This window comes from Haliaeetus albicilla, unplaced genomic scaffold (genome assembly GCF_947461875.1).
Source record: "Haliaeetus albicilla unplaced genomic scaffold, bHalAlb1.1 scaffold_42, whole genome shotgun sequence".
Lineage (NCBI taxonomy): Eukaryota > Metazoa > Chordata > Aves > Accipitriformes > Accipitridae > Haliaeetus > Haliaeetus albicilla.
Window position 1 is genome coordinate 818,308 of NW_027212546.1, and position 17,428 is coordinate 835,735.

Sequence of the window (17,428 nt, forward strand, 5' to 3'; positions counted from 1 at the left end):
AGGCACAACAGGTTTTGGGATCTCTGCTTGCCCAGAGAAGGAACATCTCACGGTGCGCATCCTCGGCAGAGCCTGTTCCCGAAAAGGCAAACGTCCGGCTCCTTGTCCCACACGGAAGGTGGCAGTCCTGAAAGCTGTTGCTGGTCTTCACCTTCCCCCTGCAGCCTATTCACAGGCACAACAGGTTTGGGGATCTGTGCTTGCCCAGAGAAGGAACATCTCACGGTGCGCATCCTCGGCAGAGCCTGTTCCCAAAAAGGCAAACGTCCGGCTCCTTGTCCCACACGGAAGGTGGCAGCCCTGAAAGCTGTTGCTGGTCTTCACCTTCCCCCTGCAGCCTATTCACAGGCACAACAGGTTTGGGGATCTCTGCTTGCCCAGAGAAGGAACATCTCACGGTGCGCATCCTCGGCAGAGCCTGTTCCCGAAAAGGCAAACGTCCGGCTCCTTGTCCCACACGGAAGGTGGCAGCCCGGAAAGCTGTTGCTGGTCTTCACCTTCCCCCTGCAGACTATTCACAGGCACAACAGGTTTTGGGATCTCTGCTTGCCCAGAGAAGGAACATCTCACGGTGCGCATCCTCGGCAGAGCCTGTTCCCGAAAAGGCAAACGTCCGGCTCCTTGTCCCACACGGAAGGTGGCAGCCCGGAAAGCTGTTGCTGGTCTTCACCTTCCCCCTGCAGCCTATTCACAGGCACAACAGGTTTGGGGATCTGTGCTTGCCCAGAGAAGGAACATCTCACGGTGCGCATCCTCGGCAGAGCCTGTTCCCGAAAAGGCAAACGTCCGGCTCCTTGTCCCACACGGAAGGTGGCAGCCCGGAAAGCTGTTGCTGGTCTTCACCTTCCCCCTGCGGCCTATTGACAGGCACAACAGGTTTTGGGATCTCTGCTTGCCCAGAGAAGGAACATCTCACGGTGCGCATCCTCGGCAGAGCCTGTTCCCGAAAAGGCAAACGTCCGGCTCCTTGTCCCACACGGAAGGTGGCAGCCCGGAAAGCTGTTGCTGGTCTTCACCTTCCCCCTGCAGCCTATTCACAGGCACAACAGTTTTGGGGAATCTGTGCTTGCCCAGAGAAGGAACATCTCACGGTGCGCATCCTCGGCAGAGCCTGTTCCCGAAAAGGCAAACGTCCGGCTCCTTGTCCCACACGGAAGGTGGCAGCCCGGAAAGCTGTTGCTGGTCTTCACCTTCCCCCTGCAGCCTATTCACAGGCACAACAGGTTTTGGGATCTGTGCTTGCCCAGAGAAGGAACATCTCACGGTGCGCATCCTCGGCAGATCCTGTTCCCAAAAAGGCAAACGTCCGGCTCCTTGTCCCACACGGAAGGTGGCAGCCCGGAAAGCTGTTGCTGGTCTTCACCTTCCCCCTGCAGCCTATTCACAGGCACAACAGGTTTGGGGATCTGTGCTTGCCCAGAGAAGGAACATCTCACGGTGCGCATCCTCGGCAGAGCCTGTTCCCGAAAAGGCAAACGTCCGGCTCCTTGTCCCACACGGAAGGTGGCAGCCCGGAAAGCTCTTGCTGGTCTTCACCTTCCCCCTGCAGCCTATTCACAGGCACAACAGGTTTGGGGATCTGTGCTTGCCCAGAGAAGGAACATCTCACGGTGCGCATCCTCGGCAGAGCCTGTTCCCGAAAAGGCAAACGTCCGGCTCCTTGTCCCACACGGAAGGTGGCAGCCCGGAAAGCTGTTGCTGGTCTTCACCTTCCCCCTGCAGCCTAGTCACAGGCACAACAGGTTTGGGGATCTCTGCTTGCCCAGAGAAGGAACATCTCACGGTGCGCATCCTCGGCAGAGCCTGTTCCCAAAAAGGCAAACGTCCGGCTCCTTGTCCCACACGGAAGGTGGCAGCACTGAAAGCTCTTGCTGGTCTTCACCTTCCCCCTGCAGCCTATTCACAGGCACAACAGGTTTTGGGATCTCTGCTTGCCCAGAGAAGGAACATCTCACGGTGCGCATCCTCGGCAGAGCCTGTTCCCGAAAAGGCAAACGTCCGGCTCCTTGTCCCACACGGAAGGTGGCAGCCCGGAAAGCTGTTGCTGGTCTTCACCTTCCCCCTGCAGCCTATTCACAGGCACAACAGGTTTGGGGATCTGTGCTTGCCCAGAGAAGGAACATCTCACGGTGCGCATCCTCGGCAGAGCCTGTTCCCGAAAAGGCAAACGTCCGGCTCCTTGTCCCACACGGAAGGTGGCAGCCCGGAAAGCTGTTGCTGGTCTTCACCTTCCCCCTGCAGCCTATTCACAGGCACAACAGGTTTGGGGATCTGTGCTTGCCCAGAGAAGGAACATCTCACGGTGCGCATCCTCGGCAGAGCCTGTTCCCGAAAAGGCAAACGTCCGGCTCCTTGTCCCACACGGAAGGTGGCAGCCCGGAAAGCTGTTGCTGGTCTTCACCTTCCCCCTGCAGCCTATTCACAGGCACAACAGGTTTGGGGATCTGTGCTTGCCCAGAGAAGGAACATCTCACGGTGCGCATCCTCGGCAGAGCCTGTTCCCGAAAAGGCAAACGTCCGGCTCCTTGTCCCACACGGAAGGTGGCAGCCCGGAAAGCTGTTGCTGGTCTTCACCTTCCCCCTGCAGCCTATTCACAGGCACAACAGGTTTGGGGATCTGTGCTTGCCCAGAGAAGGAACATCTCACGGTGCGCATCCTCGGCAGAGCCTGTTCCCGAAAAGGCAAACGTCCGGCTCCTTGTCCCACATGGAAGGTGGCAGCACTGAAAGCTGTTGCTGGTCTTCACCTTCCCCCTGCAGCCTATTCACAGGCACAACAGGTTTTGGGATCTGTGCTTGCCCAGAGAAGGAACATCTCACCGTGCGCATCCTCGGCAGAGCCTGTTCCCGAAAAGGCAAACGTCCGGCTCCTTGTCCCACACGGAAGGTGGCAGCCCTGAAAGCTCTTGCTGGTCTTCACCTTCCCCCTGCAGCCTATTCACAGGCACCACCGCACTGGGAATCTCTGCTTTCCCAAAGACGCAATCTCTCACGGTGCGCATCCTCGGCAGAGCCTGTTCCCGAAAAGGCAAACGTCCGGCTCCTTGTCCCACACGGAAGGTGGCAGCCCGGAAAGCTGTTGCTGGTCTTCACCTTCCCCCTGCAGCCTATTCACAGGCACAACAGGTTTGGGGATCTGTGCTTGCCCAGAGAAGGAACATCTCACGGTGCGCATCCTCGGCAGAGCCTGTTCCCAAAAAGGCAAACGTCCGGCTCCTTGTCCCACACGGAAGGTGGCAGCCCTGAAAGCTCTTGCTGCTCTTCACCTTCCCCCTGCAGCCTATTCACAGGCACAACAGGTTTTGGGATCTGTGCTTGCCCAGAGAAGGAACATCTCACGGTGCGCATCCTCGGCAGAGCCTGTTCCCGAACAGGCAAACATCCGGCTCCTTGTCCCACACGGAAGGTGGCAGCCCGGAAAGCTGTTGCTGGTCTTCACCTTCCCCCTGCAGCCTATTCACAGGCACAACAGGTTTGGGGATCTGTGCTTGCCCAGAGAAGGAACATCTCACGGTGCGCATCCTCGGCAGAGCCTGTTCCCAAAAAGGCAAACGTCCGGCTCCTTGTCCCACACGGAAGGTGGCAGCCCTGAAAGCTGTTGCTGGTCTTCACCTTCCCCCTGCAGCCTATTCACAGGCACATCCGCATTGGGAATCTCTGCTTTCCCAGAGACGCAATCTCTCACGGTGCGCATCCTCGGCAGAGCCTGTTCCCGAAAAGGCAAACGTCCGGCTCCTTGTCCCACACGGAAGGTGGCAGCCCTGAAAGCTCTTGCTGGTCTTCACCTTCCCCCTGCAGCCTATTCACAGGCACAACAGGTTTGGGGATCTCTGCTTTCCCAAAGACGCAATCTCTCACGGTGCGCGTCCTCGGCAGAGCCTGTTCCCGAACAGGCAAACGTCTGGCTCCTTGTCCCACACGGAAGGTGGCAGCCCGGAAAGCTGTTGCTGGTCTTCACCTTCCCCCTGCAGCCTATTCACAGGCACAACAGGTTTGGGGATCTGTGCTTGCCCAGAGAGGGAACATCTCACGGTGCGCATCCTCGGCAGAGCCTGTTCCCGAAAAGGCAAACGTCCGGCTCCTTGTCTCACACGGAAGGTGGCAGCCCGGAAAGCTGTTGCTGGTCTTCACCTTCCCCCTGCAGCCTATTCACAGGCACAACCGCACTGGGAATCTCTGCTTTCCCAAGGACGCAATCTCTCGCGGTGCGCATCCTCGGCAGAGCCTGTTCCCGAACAGGCAAACGTCCGGCTCCTTGTCCCACACGGAAGGTGGCAGCCCTGAAAGCTGTTGCTGGTCTTCACCTTCCCCCTGCAGCCTATTCACAGGCACAACAGGTTTTCGGATCTGTGCTTGCCCAGAGAAGGAACATCTCACGGTGCGCATCCTCGGCAGAGCCTGTTCCCGAAAAGGCAAACGTCCGGCTCCTTGTCCCACACGGAAGGTGGCAGCCCGGAAAGCTGTTGCTGGTCTTCGCCTTCCCCCTGCAGCCTATTCACAGGCACAACCGCACTGGGAATCTCTGCTTTCCCAGAGACGCAATCTCTCACGGTGCGCATCCTCGGCAGAGCCTGTTCCCGAAAAGGCAAACGTCCGGCTCCTTGTCCCACACGGAAGGTGGCAGCCCGGAAAGCTGTTGCTGGTCTTCACCTTCCCCCTGCAGCCTATTCACAGGCACAACAGGTTTGGGGATCTGTGCTTGCCCAGAGAAGGAACATCTCACGGTGCGCATCCTCGGCAGAGCCTGTTCCCGAAAAGGCAAACGTCCGGCTCCTTGTCCCACACGGAAGGTGGCAGCCCTGAAAGCTGTTGCTGGTCTTCACCTTCCCCCTGCAGCCTATTCACAGGCACAACAGGTTTTGGGATCTCTGCTTGCCCAGAGACGCAATCTCTCATGGTGCGCATCCTCGGCAGAGCCTGTTCCCGAAAAGGCAAACGTCCGGCTCCTTGTCCCACACGGAAGGTGGCAGCCCTGAAAGCTGGTGCTGGTCTTCACCTTCCCCCTGCAGCCTATTCACAGGCACAACAGGTTTTGGGATCTCTGCTTTCCCAAAGACGCAATCTCTCACGGTGCGCATCCTCGGCAGAGCCTGTTCCCGAAAAGGCAAACGTCCGGCTCCTTGTCCCACACGGAAGGTGGCAGCCCTGAAAGCTCTTGCTGCTCTTCACCTTCCCCCTGCAGCCTATTCACAGGCACAACCGCACTGGGAATCTCTGCTTTCCCAAAGACGCAATCTCTCACGGTGCGCATCCTCGGCAGAGCCTGTTCCCGAACAGGCAAACGTCCGGCTCCTTGTCCCACACGGAAGGTGGCAGCCCGGAAAGCTGTTGCTGGTCTTCACCTTCCCCCTGCAGCCTATTCACAGGCACAACAGGTTTGGGGATCTGTGCTTGCCCAGAGAAGGAACATCTCACGGTGCGCACCCACGGCAGAGCCTGTTCCCGAACAGGCAAACGTCCGGCTCCTTGTCCCACACGGAAGGTGGCAGCCCTGAAAGCTGTTGCTGGTCTTCACCTTCCCCCTGCAGCCTATTCACAGGCACAACCGCACTGGGAATCTCTGCTTTCCCAAAGACGCAATCTCTCGCGGTGCGCATCCTCGGCAGAGCCTGTTCCCGAAAAGGCAAACGTCCGGCTCCTTGTCCCACACGGAAGGTGGCAGCCCTGAAAGCTCTTGCTGCTCTTCACCTTCCCCCTGCAGCCTATTCACAGGCACAACAGGTTTGGGGATCTGTGCTTGCCCAGAGAAGGAACATCTCACGGTGCGCATCCTCGGCAGAGCCTGTTCCCGAAAAGGCAAACGTCCGGCTCCTTGTCCCACACGGAAGGTGGCAGCCCGGAAAGCTGGTGCTGGTCTTCACCTTCCCCCTGCAGCCTATTCACAGGCACAACAGGTTTTGGGATCTCTGCTTGCCCAGAGACGCAATCTCTCATGGTGCGCATCCTCGGCAGAGCCTGTTCCCGAAAAGGCAAACGTCCGGCTCCTTGTCCCACACGGAAGGTGGCAGCCCGGAAAGCTGTTGCTGGTCTTCACCTTCCCCCTGCAGCCTATTCACAGGCACAACAGGTTTTGGGATCTCTGCTTTCCCAAAGACGCAATCTCTCACGGTGCGCATCCTCGGCAGAGCCTGTTCCCGAAAAGGCAAACGTCCGGCTCCTTGTCCCACACGGAAGGTGGCAGCCCTGAAAGCTCTTGCTGGTCTTCACCTTCCCCCTGCAGCCTATTCACAGGCACAACCGCACTGGGAATCTCTGCTTTCCCAAAGACGCAATCCCTCACGGTGCGCATCCTCGGCAGAGCCTGTTCCCGAACAGGCAAACGTCCGGCTCCTTGTCCCACACGGAAGGTGGCACCCCTGAAAGCTGTTGCTGGTCTTCACCTTCCCCCTGCAGCCTATTCACAGGCACAACAGGTTTTGGGATCTGTGCTTGCCCAGAGAAGGAACATCTCACGGTGCGCATCCTCGGCAGAGCCTGTTCCCGAACAGGCAAACGTCCGGCTCCTTGTCCCACACGGAAGGTGGCAGCCCTGAAAGCTGTTGCTGCTCTTCACCTTCCCCCTGCAGCCTATTCACAGGCACAACCGCACTGGGAATCTCTGCTTTCCCAAAGACGCAATCTCTCGCGGTGCGCATCCTCGGCAGAGCCTATTCCCGAAAAGGCAAACGTCCGGCTCCTTGTCCCACACGGAAGGTGGCAGCCCTGAAAGCTGTTGCTGGTCTTCACCTTCCCCCTGCAGCCTATTCACAGGCACAACAGGTTTTGGGATCTCTGCTTGCCCAGAGAAGGAACATCTCACGGTGCGCATCTTCGGCAGAGCCTGTTCCCGAACAGGCAAACGTCCGGCTCCTTGTCCCACACGGAAGGTGGCAGCCCTGAAAGCTGTTGCTGGTCTTCACCTTCCCCCTGCAGCCTATTCACAGGCACAACAGGTTTTGGGATCTGTGCTTGCCCAGAGAAGGAACATCTCACGGTGCGCATCCTCGGCAGAGCCTGTTCCCGAAAAGGCAAACGTCCGGCTCCTTGTCCCACACGGAAGGTGGCAGCCCTGAAAGCTCTTGCTGCTCTTCACCTTCCCCCTGCAGCCTATTCACAGGCACCACCGCACTGGGAATCTCTGCTTTCCCAAAGACGCAATCTCTCGCGGTGCGCATCCTCGGCAGAGCCTGTTCCCGAACAGGCAAACGTCCGGCTCCTTGTCCCACACGGAAGGTGGCAGCCCTGAAAGCTGTTGCTGGTCTTCACCTTCCCCCTGCAGCCTATTCACAGGCACAACAGGTTTTGGGATCTGTGCTTGCCCAGAGAAGGAACATCTCACGGTGCGCATCCTCAGCAGAGCCTGTTCCCGAAAAGGCAAACGTCCGGCTCCTTGTCCCACACGGAAGGTGGCAGCCCGGAAAGCTGTTGCTGGTCTTCGCCTTCCCCCTGCAGCCTATTCACAGGCACAACCGCACTGGGAATCTCTGCTTTCCCAGAGACGCAATCTCTCACGGTGCGCATCCTCGGCAGAGCCTGTTCCCGAAAAGGCAAACATCCGGCTCCTTGTCCCACACGGAAGGTGGCAGCCCGGAAAGCTGGTGCTGGTCTTCACCTTCCCCCTGCAGCCTATTCACAGGCACAACAGGTTTGGGGATCTGTGCTTGCCCAGAGAAGGAACATCTCACGGTGCGCATCCTCGGCAGAGCCTGTTCCCGAACAGGCAAACGTCCGGCTCCTTGTCCCACACGGAAGGTGGCAGCCCTGAAAGCTGTTGCTGGTCTTCACCTTCCCCCTGCAGCCTATTCACAGGCACAACCGCACTGGGAATCTCTGCTTTCCCAAAGACGCAATCTCTCACGGTGCGCATCCTCGGCAGAGCCTGTTCCCGAAAAGGCAAACGTCCGGCTCCTTGTCCCACACGGAAGGTGGCAGCCCTGAAAGCTGTTGCTGGTCTTCACCTTCCCCCTGCAGCCTATTCACAGGCACAACAGGTTTGGGGATCTGTGCTTGCCCAGAGAAGGAACATCTCACGGTGCGCATCCTCGGCAGAGCCTGTTCCCGAAAAGGCAAACGTCCGGCTCCTTGTCCCACACGGAAGGTGGCAGCCCTGAAAGCTCTTGCTGGTCTTCGCCTTCCCCCTGCAGCCTATTCACAGGCACAACCGCACTGGGAATCTCTGCTTTCCCAGAGACGCAATCTCTCACGGTACGCATCCTCGGCAGAGCCTGTTCCCGAAAAGGCAAACGTCCGGCTCCTTGTCCCACACGGAAGGTGGCAGCCCTGAAAGCTGTTGCTGGTCTTCACCTTCCCCCTGCAGCCTATTCACAGGCACAACAGGTTTGGGGATCTGTGCTTGCCCAGAGAAGGAACATCTCACGGTGCGCATCCTCGGCAGAGCCTGTTCCCGAAAAGGCAAACGTCCGGCTCCTTGTCCCACACGGAAGGTGGCAGCCCGGAAAGCTGTTGCTGGTCTTCACCTTCCCCCTGCAGCCTATTCACAGGCACAACAGGTTTGGGGATCTCTGCTTGCCCAGAGACGCAATCTCTCATGGTGCGCATCCTCGGCAGAGCCTGTTCCCGAAAAGGCAAACGTCCGGCTCCTTGTCCCACACGGAAGGTGGCAGCCCGGAAAGCTGTTGCTGGTCTTCACCTTCCCCCTGCAGCCTATTCACAGGCACAACAGGTTTTGGGATCTCTGCTTTCCCAAAGACGCAATCTCTCACGGTGCGCATCCTCGGCAGAGCCTGTTCCCGAAAAGGCAAACGTCCGGCTCCTTGTCCCACACGGAAGGTGGCAGCCCTGAAAGCTGTTGCTGGTCTTCACCTTCCCCCTGCAGCCTATTCACAGGCACAACCGCACTGGGAATCTCTGCTTTCCCAAAGACGCAATCCCTCACGGTGCGCATCCTCGGCAGAGCCTGTTCCCGAACAGGCAAACGTCCGGCTCCTTGTCCCACACGGAAGGTGGCACCCCTGAAAGCTGTTGCTGGTCTTCACCTTCCCCCTGCAGCGTATTCACAGGCACAACAGGTTTTGGGATCTGTGCTTGCCCAGAGAAGGAACATCTCACGGTGCGCATCCTCGGCAGAGCCTGTTCCCGAACAGGCAAACGTCCGGCTCCTTGTCCCACACGGAAGGTGGCAGCCCTGAAAGCTCTTGCTGCTCTTCACCTTCCCCCTGCAGCCTATTCACAGGCACAACCGCACTGGGAATCTCTGCTTTCCCAAAGACGCAATCTCTCGCGGTGCGCATCCTCGGCAGAGCCTATTCCCGAAAAGGCAAACGTCCGGCTCCTTGTCCCACACGGAAGGTGGCAGCCCTGAAAGCTGTTGCTGGTCTTCACCTTCCCCCTGCAGCCTATTCACAGGCACAACAGGTTTTGGGATCTCTGCTTGCCCAGAGAAGGAACATCTCACGGTGCGCATCTTCGGCAGAGCCTGTTCCCGAACAGGCAAACGTCCGGCTCCTTGTCCCACACGGAAGGTGGCAGCCCTGAAAGCTGTTGCTGGTCTTCACCTTCCCCCTGCAGCCTATTCACAGGCACAACAGGTTTTGGGATCTGTGCTTGCCCAGAGAAGGAACATCTCACGGTGCGCATCCTCGGCAGAGCCTGTTCCCGAAAAGGCAAACGTCCGGCTCCTTGTCCCACACGGAAGGTGGCAGCCCTGAAAGCTCTTGCTGCTCTTCACCTTCCCCCTGCAGCCTATTCACAGGCACCACCGCACTGGGAATCTCTGCTTTCCCAAAGACGCAATCTCTCGCGGTGCGCATCCTCGGCAGAGCCTGTTCCCGAAAAGGCAAACGTCCGGCTCCTTGTCCCACACGGAAGGTGGCAGCCCTGAAAGCTCTTGCTGGTCTTCACCTTCCCCCTGCAGCCTATTCACAGGCACAACAGGTTTGGGGATCTGTGCTTGCCCAGAGAGGGAACATCTCACGGTGTGCATCCTCGGCAGAGCCTGTTCCCGAAAAGGCAAACGTCCGGCTCCTTGTCCCACACGGAAGGTGGCAGCCCGGAAAGCTGTTGCTGGTCTTCACCTTCCCCCTGCAGCCTATTCACAGGCACCACCGCACTGGGAATCTCTGCTTTCCCAAAGACGCAATCTCTCGCGGTGCGCATCCTCGGCAGAGCCTGTTCCCGAACAGGCAAACGTCCGGCTCCTTGTCCCACACGGAAGGTGGCAGCCCTGAAAGCTGTTGCTGGTCTTCACCTTCCCCCTGCAGCCTATTCACAGGCACAACAGGTTTTGGGATCTGTGCTTGCCCAGAGAAGGAACATCTCACGGTGCGCATCCTCGGCAGAGCCTGTTCCCGAAAAGGCAAACGTCCGGCTCCTTGTCCCACACGGAAGGTGGCAGCCCTGAAAGCTGTTGCTGGTCTTCGCCTTCCCCCTGCAGCCTATTCACAGGCACAACCGCACTGGGAATCTCTGCTTTCCCAGAGACGCAATCTCTCACGGTGCGCATCCTCGGCAGAGCCTGTTCCCGAAAAGGCAAACATCCGGCTCCTTGTCCCACACGGAAGGTGGCAGCCCTGAAAGCTGTTGCTGGTCTTCACCTTCCCCCTGCAGCCTATTCACAGGCACAACAGGTTTTGGGATCTGTGCTTGCCCAGAGAAGGAACATCTCACGGTGCGCATCCTCGGCAGAGCCTGTTCCCGAACAGGCAAACGTCCGGCTCCTTGTCCCACACGGAAGGTGGCAGCCCTGAAAGCTCTTGCTGGTCTTCACCTTCCCCCTGCAGCCTATTCACAGGCACAACCGCACTGGGAATCTCTGCTTTCCCAAAGACGCAATCTCTCACGGTGCGCATCCTCGGCAGAGCCTGTTCCCGAACAGGCAAACGTCCGGCTCCTTGTCCCACACGGAAGGTGGCAGCCCTGAAAGCTGTTGCTGGTCTTCACCTTCCCCCTGCAGCCTATTCACAGGCACAACAGGTTTGGGGATCTGTGCTTGCCCAGAGAAGGAACATCTCACGGTGCGCACCCACGGCAGAGCCTGTTCCCGAAAAGGCAAACGTCCGGCTCCTTGTCCCACACGGAAGGTGGCAGCCCTGAAAGCTCTTGCTGGTCTTCACCTTCCCCCTGCAGCCTATTCACAGGCACAACCGCACTGGGAATCTCTGCTTTCCCAAAGACGCAATCTCTCGCGGTGCGCATCCTCGGCAGAGCCTGTTCCCGAAAAGGCAAACGTCCGGCTCCTTGTCCCACACGGAAGGTGGCAGCCCTGAAAGCTGTTGCTGGTCTTCACCTTCCCCCTGCAGCCTATTCACAGGCACAACAGGTTTGGGGATCTGTGCTTGCCCAGAGAAGGAACATCTCACGGTGCGCATCCTCGGCAGAGCCTGTTCCCGAAAAGGCAAACGTCCGGCTCCTTGTCCCACACGGAAGGTGGCAGCCCTGAAAGCTCTTGCTGGTCTTCGCCTTCCCCCTGCAGCCTATTCACAGGCACAACCGCACTGGGAATCTCTGCTTTCCCAGAGACGCAATCTCTCACGGTGCGCATCCTCGGCAGAGCCTGTTCCCGAAAAGGCAAACGTCCGGCTCCTTGTCCCACACGGAAGGTGGCAGCCCTGAAAGCTGTTGCTGGTCTTCACCTTCCCCCTGCAGCCTATTCACAGGCACAACAGGTTTTGGGATCTGTGCTTGCCCAGAGAAGGAACATCTCACGGTGCGCATCCTCGGCAGAGCCTGTTCCCGAAAAGGCAAACGTCCGGCTCCTTGTCCCACACGGAAGGTGGCAGCCCGGAAAGCTGTTGCTGGTCTTCACCTTCCCCCTGCAGCCTATTCACAGGCACAACAGGTTTGGGGATCTGTGCTTGCCCAGAGAAGGAACATCTCACGGTGCGCATCCTCGGCAGAGCCTGTTCCCGAAAAGGCAAACGTCCGGCTCCTTGTCCCACACGGAAGGTGGCAGCCCGGAAAGCTGTTGCTGGTCTTCACCTTCCCCCTGCAGCCTATTCACAGGCACAACAGGTTTTGGGATCTCTGCTTGCCCAGAGACGCAATCTCTCATGGTGCGCATCCTCGGCAGAGCCTGTTCCCGAAAAGGCAAACGTCCGGCTCCTTGTCCCACACGGAAGGTGGCAGCCCGGAAAGCTGTTGCTGGTCTTCACCTTCCCCCTGCAGCCTATTCACAGGCACAACAGGTTTGGGGATCTGTGCTTGCCCAGAGAAGGAACATCTCACGGTGCGCACCCACGGCAGAGCCTGTTCCCGAACAGGCAAACGTCCGGCTCCTTGTCCCACACGGAAGGTGGCAGCCCTGAAAGCTGTTGCTGGTCTTCACCTTCCCCCTGCAGCCTATTCACAGGCACAACCGCACTGGGAATCTCTGCTTTCCCAAAGACGCAATCTCTCGCGGTGCGCATCCTCGGCAGAGCCTGTTCCCGAAAAGGCAAACGTCCGGCTCCTTGTCCCACACGGAAGGTGGCAGCCCTGAAAGCTCTTGCTGCTCTTCACCTTCCCCCTGCAGCCTATTCACAGGCACAACAGGTTTGGGGATCTGTGCTTGCCCAGAGAAGGAACATCTCACGGTGCGCATCCTCGGCAGAGCCTGTTCCCGAAAAGGCAAACGTCCGGCTCCTTGTCCCACACGGAAGGTGGCAGCCCTGAAAGCTCTTGCTGGTCTTCGCCTTCCCCCTGCAGCCTATTCACAGGCACAACCGCACTGGGAATCTCTGCTTTCCCAGAGACGCAATCTCTCACGGTGCGCATCCTCGGCAGAGCCTGTTCCCGAAAAGGCAAACGTCCGGCTCCTTGTCCCACACGGAAGGTGGCAGCCCTGAAAGCTGTTGCTGGTCTTCACCTTCCCCCTGCAGCCTATTCACAGGCACAACCGCACTGGGAATCTCTGCTTTCCCAGAGAAGGAACATCTCACAGTGCGCATCCTCAGCAGAGCCTGTTCCCGAAAAGGCAAACGTCCGGCTCCTTGTCCCACACGGAAGGTGGCAGCCCTGAAAGCTGTTGCTGGTCTTCACCTTCCCCCTGCAGCCTATTCACAGGCACAACAGGTTTGGGGATCTGTGCTTGCCCAGAGAAGGAACATCTCACGGTGCGCATCCTCGGCAGAGCCTGTTCCCGAAAAGGCAAACGTCCGGCTCCTTGTCCCACACGGAAGGTGGCAGCCCGGAAAGCTGTTGCTGGTCTTCACCTTCCCCCTGCAGCCTATTCACAGGCACAACAGGTTTGGGGATCTCTGCTTGCCCAGAGACGCAATCTCTCATGGTGCGCATCCTCGGCAGAGCCTGTTCCCGAAAAGGCAAACGTCCGGCTCCTTGTCCCACATGGAAGGTGGCAGCCCTGAAAGCTCTTGCTGGTCTTCACCTTCCCCCTGCAGCCTATTCACAGGCACAACCGCACTGGGAATCTCTGCTTTCCCAAAGACGCAATCCCTCACGGTGCGCATCCTCGGCAGAGCCTGTTCCCGAACAGGCAAACGTCCGGCTCCTTGTCCCACACGGAAGGTGGCAGCCCGGAAAGCTGTTGCTGGTCTTCACCTTCCCCCTGCAGCGTATTCACAGGCACAACAGGTTTGGGGATCTGTGCTTGCCCAGAGAAGGAACATCTCACGGTGCGCATCCTCGGCAGAGCCTGTTCCCGAACAGGCAAACGTCCGGCTCCTTGTCCCACACGGAAGGTGGCAGCCCTGAAAGCTCTTGCTGCTCTTCACCTTCCCCCTGCAGCCTATTCACAGGCACAACCGCACTGGGAATCTCTGCTTTCCCAAAGACGCAATCTCTCGCGGTGCGCATCCTCGGCAGAGCCTATTCCCGAAAAGGCAAACGTCCGGCTCCTTGTCCCACACGGAAGGTGGCAGCCCTGAAAGCTGTTGCTGGTCTTCACCTTCCCCCTGCAGCCTATTCACAGGCACAACAGGTTTTGGGATCTCTGCTTGCCCAGAGAAGGAACATCTCACGGTGCGCATCTTCGGCAGAGCCTGTTCCCGAACAGGCAAACGTCCGGCTCCTTGTCCCACACGGAAGGTGGCAGCCCTGAAAGCTGTTGCTGGTCTTCACCTTCCCCCTGCAGCCTATTCACAGGCACAACAGGTTTTGGGATCTGTGCTTGCCCAGAGAAGGAACATCTCACGGTGCGCATCCTCGGCAGAGCCTGTTCCCGAAAAGGCAAACGTCCGGCTCCTTGTCCCACACGGAAGGTGGCAGCCCTGAAAGCTCTTGCTGCTCTTCACCTTCCCCCTGCAGCCTATTCACAGGCACCACCGCACTGGGAATCTCTGCTTTCCCAAAGACGCAATCTCTCGCGGTGCGCATCCTCGGCAGAGCCTGTTCCCGAAAAGGCAAACGTCCGGCTCCTTGTCCCACACGGAAGGTGGCAGCCCTGAAAGCTCTTGCTGGTCTTCACCTTCCCCCTGCAGCCTATTCACAGGCACAACAGGTTTGGGGATCTGTGCTTGCCCAGAGAGGGAACATCTCACGGTGCGCATCCTCGGCAGAGCCTGTTCCCGAAAAGGCAAACGTCCGGCTCCTTGTCCCACACGGAAGGTGGCAGCCCGGAAAGCTGTTGCTGGTCTTCACCTTCCCCCTGCAGCCTATTCACAGGCACCACCGCACTGGGAATCTCTGCTTTCCCAAAGACGCAATCTGTCGCGGTGCGCATCCTCGGCAGAGCCTGTTCCCAAACAGGCAAACGTCCGGCTCCTTGTCCCACACGGAAGGTGGCAGCCCTGAAAGCTGTTGCTGGTCTTCACCTTCCCCCTGCAGCCTATTCACAGGCACAACAGGTTTTGGGATCTGTGCTTGCCCAGAGAAGGAACATCTCACGGTGCGCATCCTCGGCAGAGCCTGTTCCCGAAAAGGCAAACGTCCGGCTCCTTGTCCCACACGGAAGGTGGCAGCCCTGAAAGCTGTTGCTGGTCTTCGCCTTCCCCCTGCAGCCTATTCACAGGCACAACCGCACTGGGAATCTCTGCTTTCCCAGAGACGCAATCTCTCACGGTGCGCATCCTCGGCAGAGCCTGTTCCCGAAAAGGCAAACATCCGGCTCCTTGTCCCACACGGAAGGTGGCAGCCCGGAAAGCTGTTGCTGGTCTTCACCTTCCCCCTGCAGCCTATTCACAGGCACAACAGGTTTGGGGATCTGTGCTTGCCCAGAGAAGGAACATCTCACGGTGCGCATCCTCGGCAGAGCCTGTTCCCGAACAGGCAAACGTCCGGCTCCTTGTCCCACACGGAAGGTGGCAGCCCTGAAAGCTCTTGCTGGTCTTCACCTTCCCCCTGCAGCCTATTCACAGGCACAACCGCACTGGGAATCTCTGCTTTCCCAAAGACGCAATCTCTCACGGTGCGCATCCTCGGCAGAGCCTGTTCCCGAACAGGCAAACGTCCGGCTCCTTGTCCCACACGGAAGGTGGCAGCCCTGAAAGCTGTTGCTGGTCTTCACCTTCCCCCTGCAGCCTATTCACAGGCACAACAGGTTTGGGGATCTGTGCTTGCCCAGAGAAGGAACATCTCACGGTGCGCACCCACGGCAGAGCCTGTTCCCGAACAGGCAAACGTCCGGCTCCTTGTCCCACACGGAAGGTGGCAGCCCTGAAAGCTGTTGCTGGTCTTCACCTTCCCCCTGCAGCCTATTCACAGGCACAACCGCACTGGGAATCTCTGCTTTCCCAAAGACGCAATCTCTCGCGGTGCGCATCCTCGGCAGAGCCTGTTCCCGAAAAGGCAAACGTCCGGCTCCTTGTCCCACACGGAAGGTGGCAGCCCTGAAAGCTGTTGCTGGTCTTCACCTTCCCCCTGCAGCCTATTCACAGGCACAACAGGTTTGGGGATCTGTGCTTGCCCAGAGAAGGAACATCTCACGGTGCGCATCCTCGGCAGAGCCTGTTCCCGAAAAGGCAAACGTCCGGCTCCTTGTCCCACACGGAAGGTGGCAGCCCGGAAAGCTGGTGCTGGTCTTCACCTTCCCCCTGCAGCCTATTCACAGGCACAACAGGTTTGGGGATCTCTGCTTGCCCAGAGACGCAATCTCTCATGGTGCGCATCCTCGGCAGAGCCTGTTCCCGAAAAGGCAAACGTCCGGCTCCTTGTCCCACACGGAAGGTGGCAGCCCTGAAAGCTGTTGCTGGTCTTCACCTTCCCCCTGCAGCCTATTCACAGGCACAACAGGTTTTGGGATCTGTGCTTGCCCAGAGAAGGAACATCTCACGGTGCGCATCCTCGGCAGAGCCTGTTCCCGAAAAGGCAAACGTCCGGCTCCTTGTCCCACACGGAAGGTGGCAGCCCTGAAAGCTGTTGCTGGTCTTCACCTTCCCCCTGCAGCCTATTCACAGGCACAACCGCACTGGGAATCTCTGCTTTCCCAAAGACGCAATCCCTCACGGTGCGCATCCTCGGCAGAGCCTGTTCCCGAACAGGCAAACGTCCGGCTCCTTGTCCCACACGGAAGGTGGCAGCCCTGAAAGCTGTTGCTGGTCTTCACCTTCCCCCTGCAGCGTATTCACAGGCACAACAGGTTTTGGGATCTGTGCTTGCCCAGAGAAGGAACATCTCACGGTGCGCATCCTCGGCAGAGCCTGTTCCCGAACAGGCAAACGTCTGGCTCCTTGTCCCACACGGAAGGTGGCAGCCCTGAAAGCTCTTGCTGCTCTTCACCTTCCCCCTGCAGCCTATTCACAGGCACAACCGCACTGGGAATCTCTGCTTTCCCAAAGACGCAATCTCTCGCGGTGCGCATCCTCGGCAGAGCCTATTCCCGAAAAGGCAAACGTCCGGCTCCTTGTCCCACACGGAAGGTGGCAGCCCTGAAAGCTGTTGCTGGTCTTCACCTTCCCCCTGCAGCCTATTCACAGGCACAACAGGTTTTGGGATCTCTGCTTGCCCAGAGAAGGAACATCTCACGGTGCGCATCTTCGGCAGAGCCTGTTCCCGAACAGGCAAACGTCCGGCTCCTTGTCCCACACGGAAGGTGGCAGCCCTGAAAGCTGTTGCTGGTCTTCACCTTCCCCCTGCAGCCTATTCACAGGCACAACAGGTTTTGGGATCTGTGCTTGCCCAGAGAAGGAACATCTCACGGTGCGCATCCTCGGCAGAGCCTGTTCCCGAAAAGGCAAACGTCCGGCTCCTTGTCCCACACGGAAGGTGGCAGCCCGGAAAGCTCTTGCTGCTCTTCACCTTCCCCCTGCAGCCTATTCACAGGCACCACCGCACTGGGAATCTCTGCTTTCCCAAAGACGCAATCTCTCGCGGTGCGCATCCTCGGCAGAGCCTGTTCCCGAAAAGGCAAACGTCCGGCTCCTTGTCCCACATGGAAGGTGGCAGCCCGGAAAGCTCTTGCTGGTCTTCACCTTCCCCCTGCAGCCTATTCACAGGCACAACAGGTTTGGGGATCTGTGCTTGCCCAGAGAGGGAACATCTCACGGTGCGCATCCTCGGCAGAGCCTGTTCCCGAAAAGGCAAACGTCCGGCTCCTTGTCCCACACGGAAGGTGGCAGCC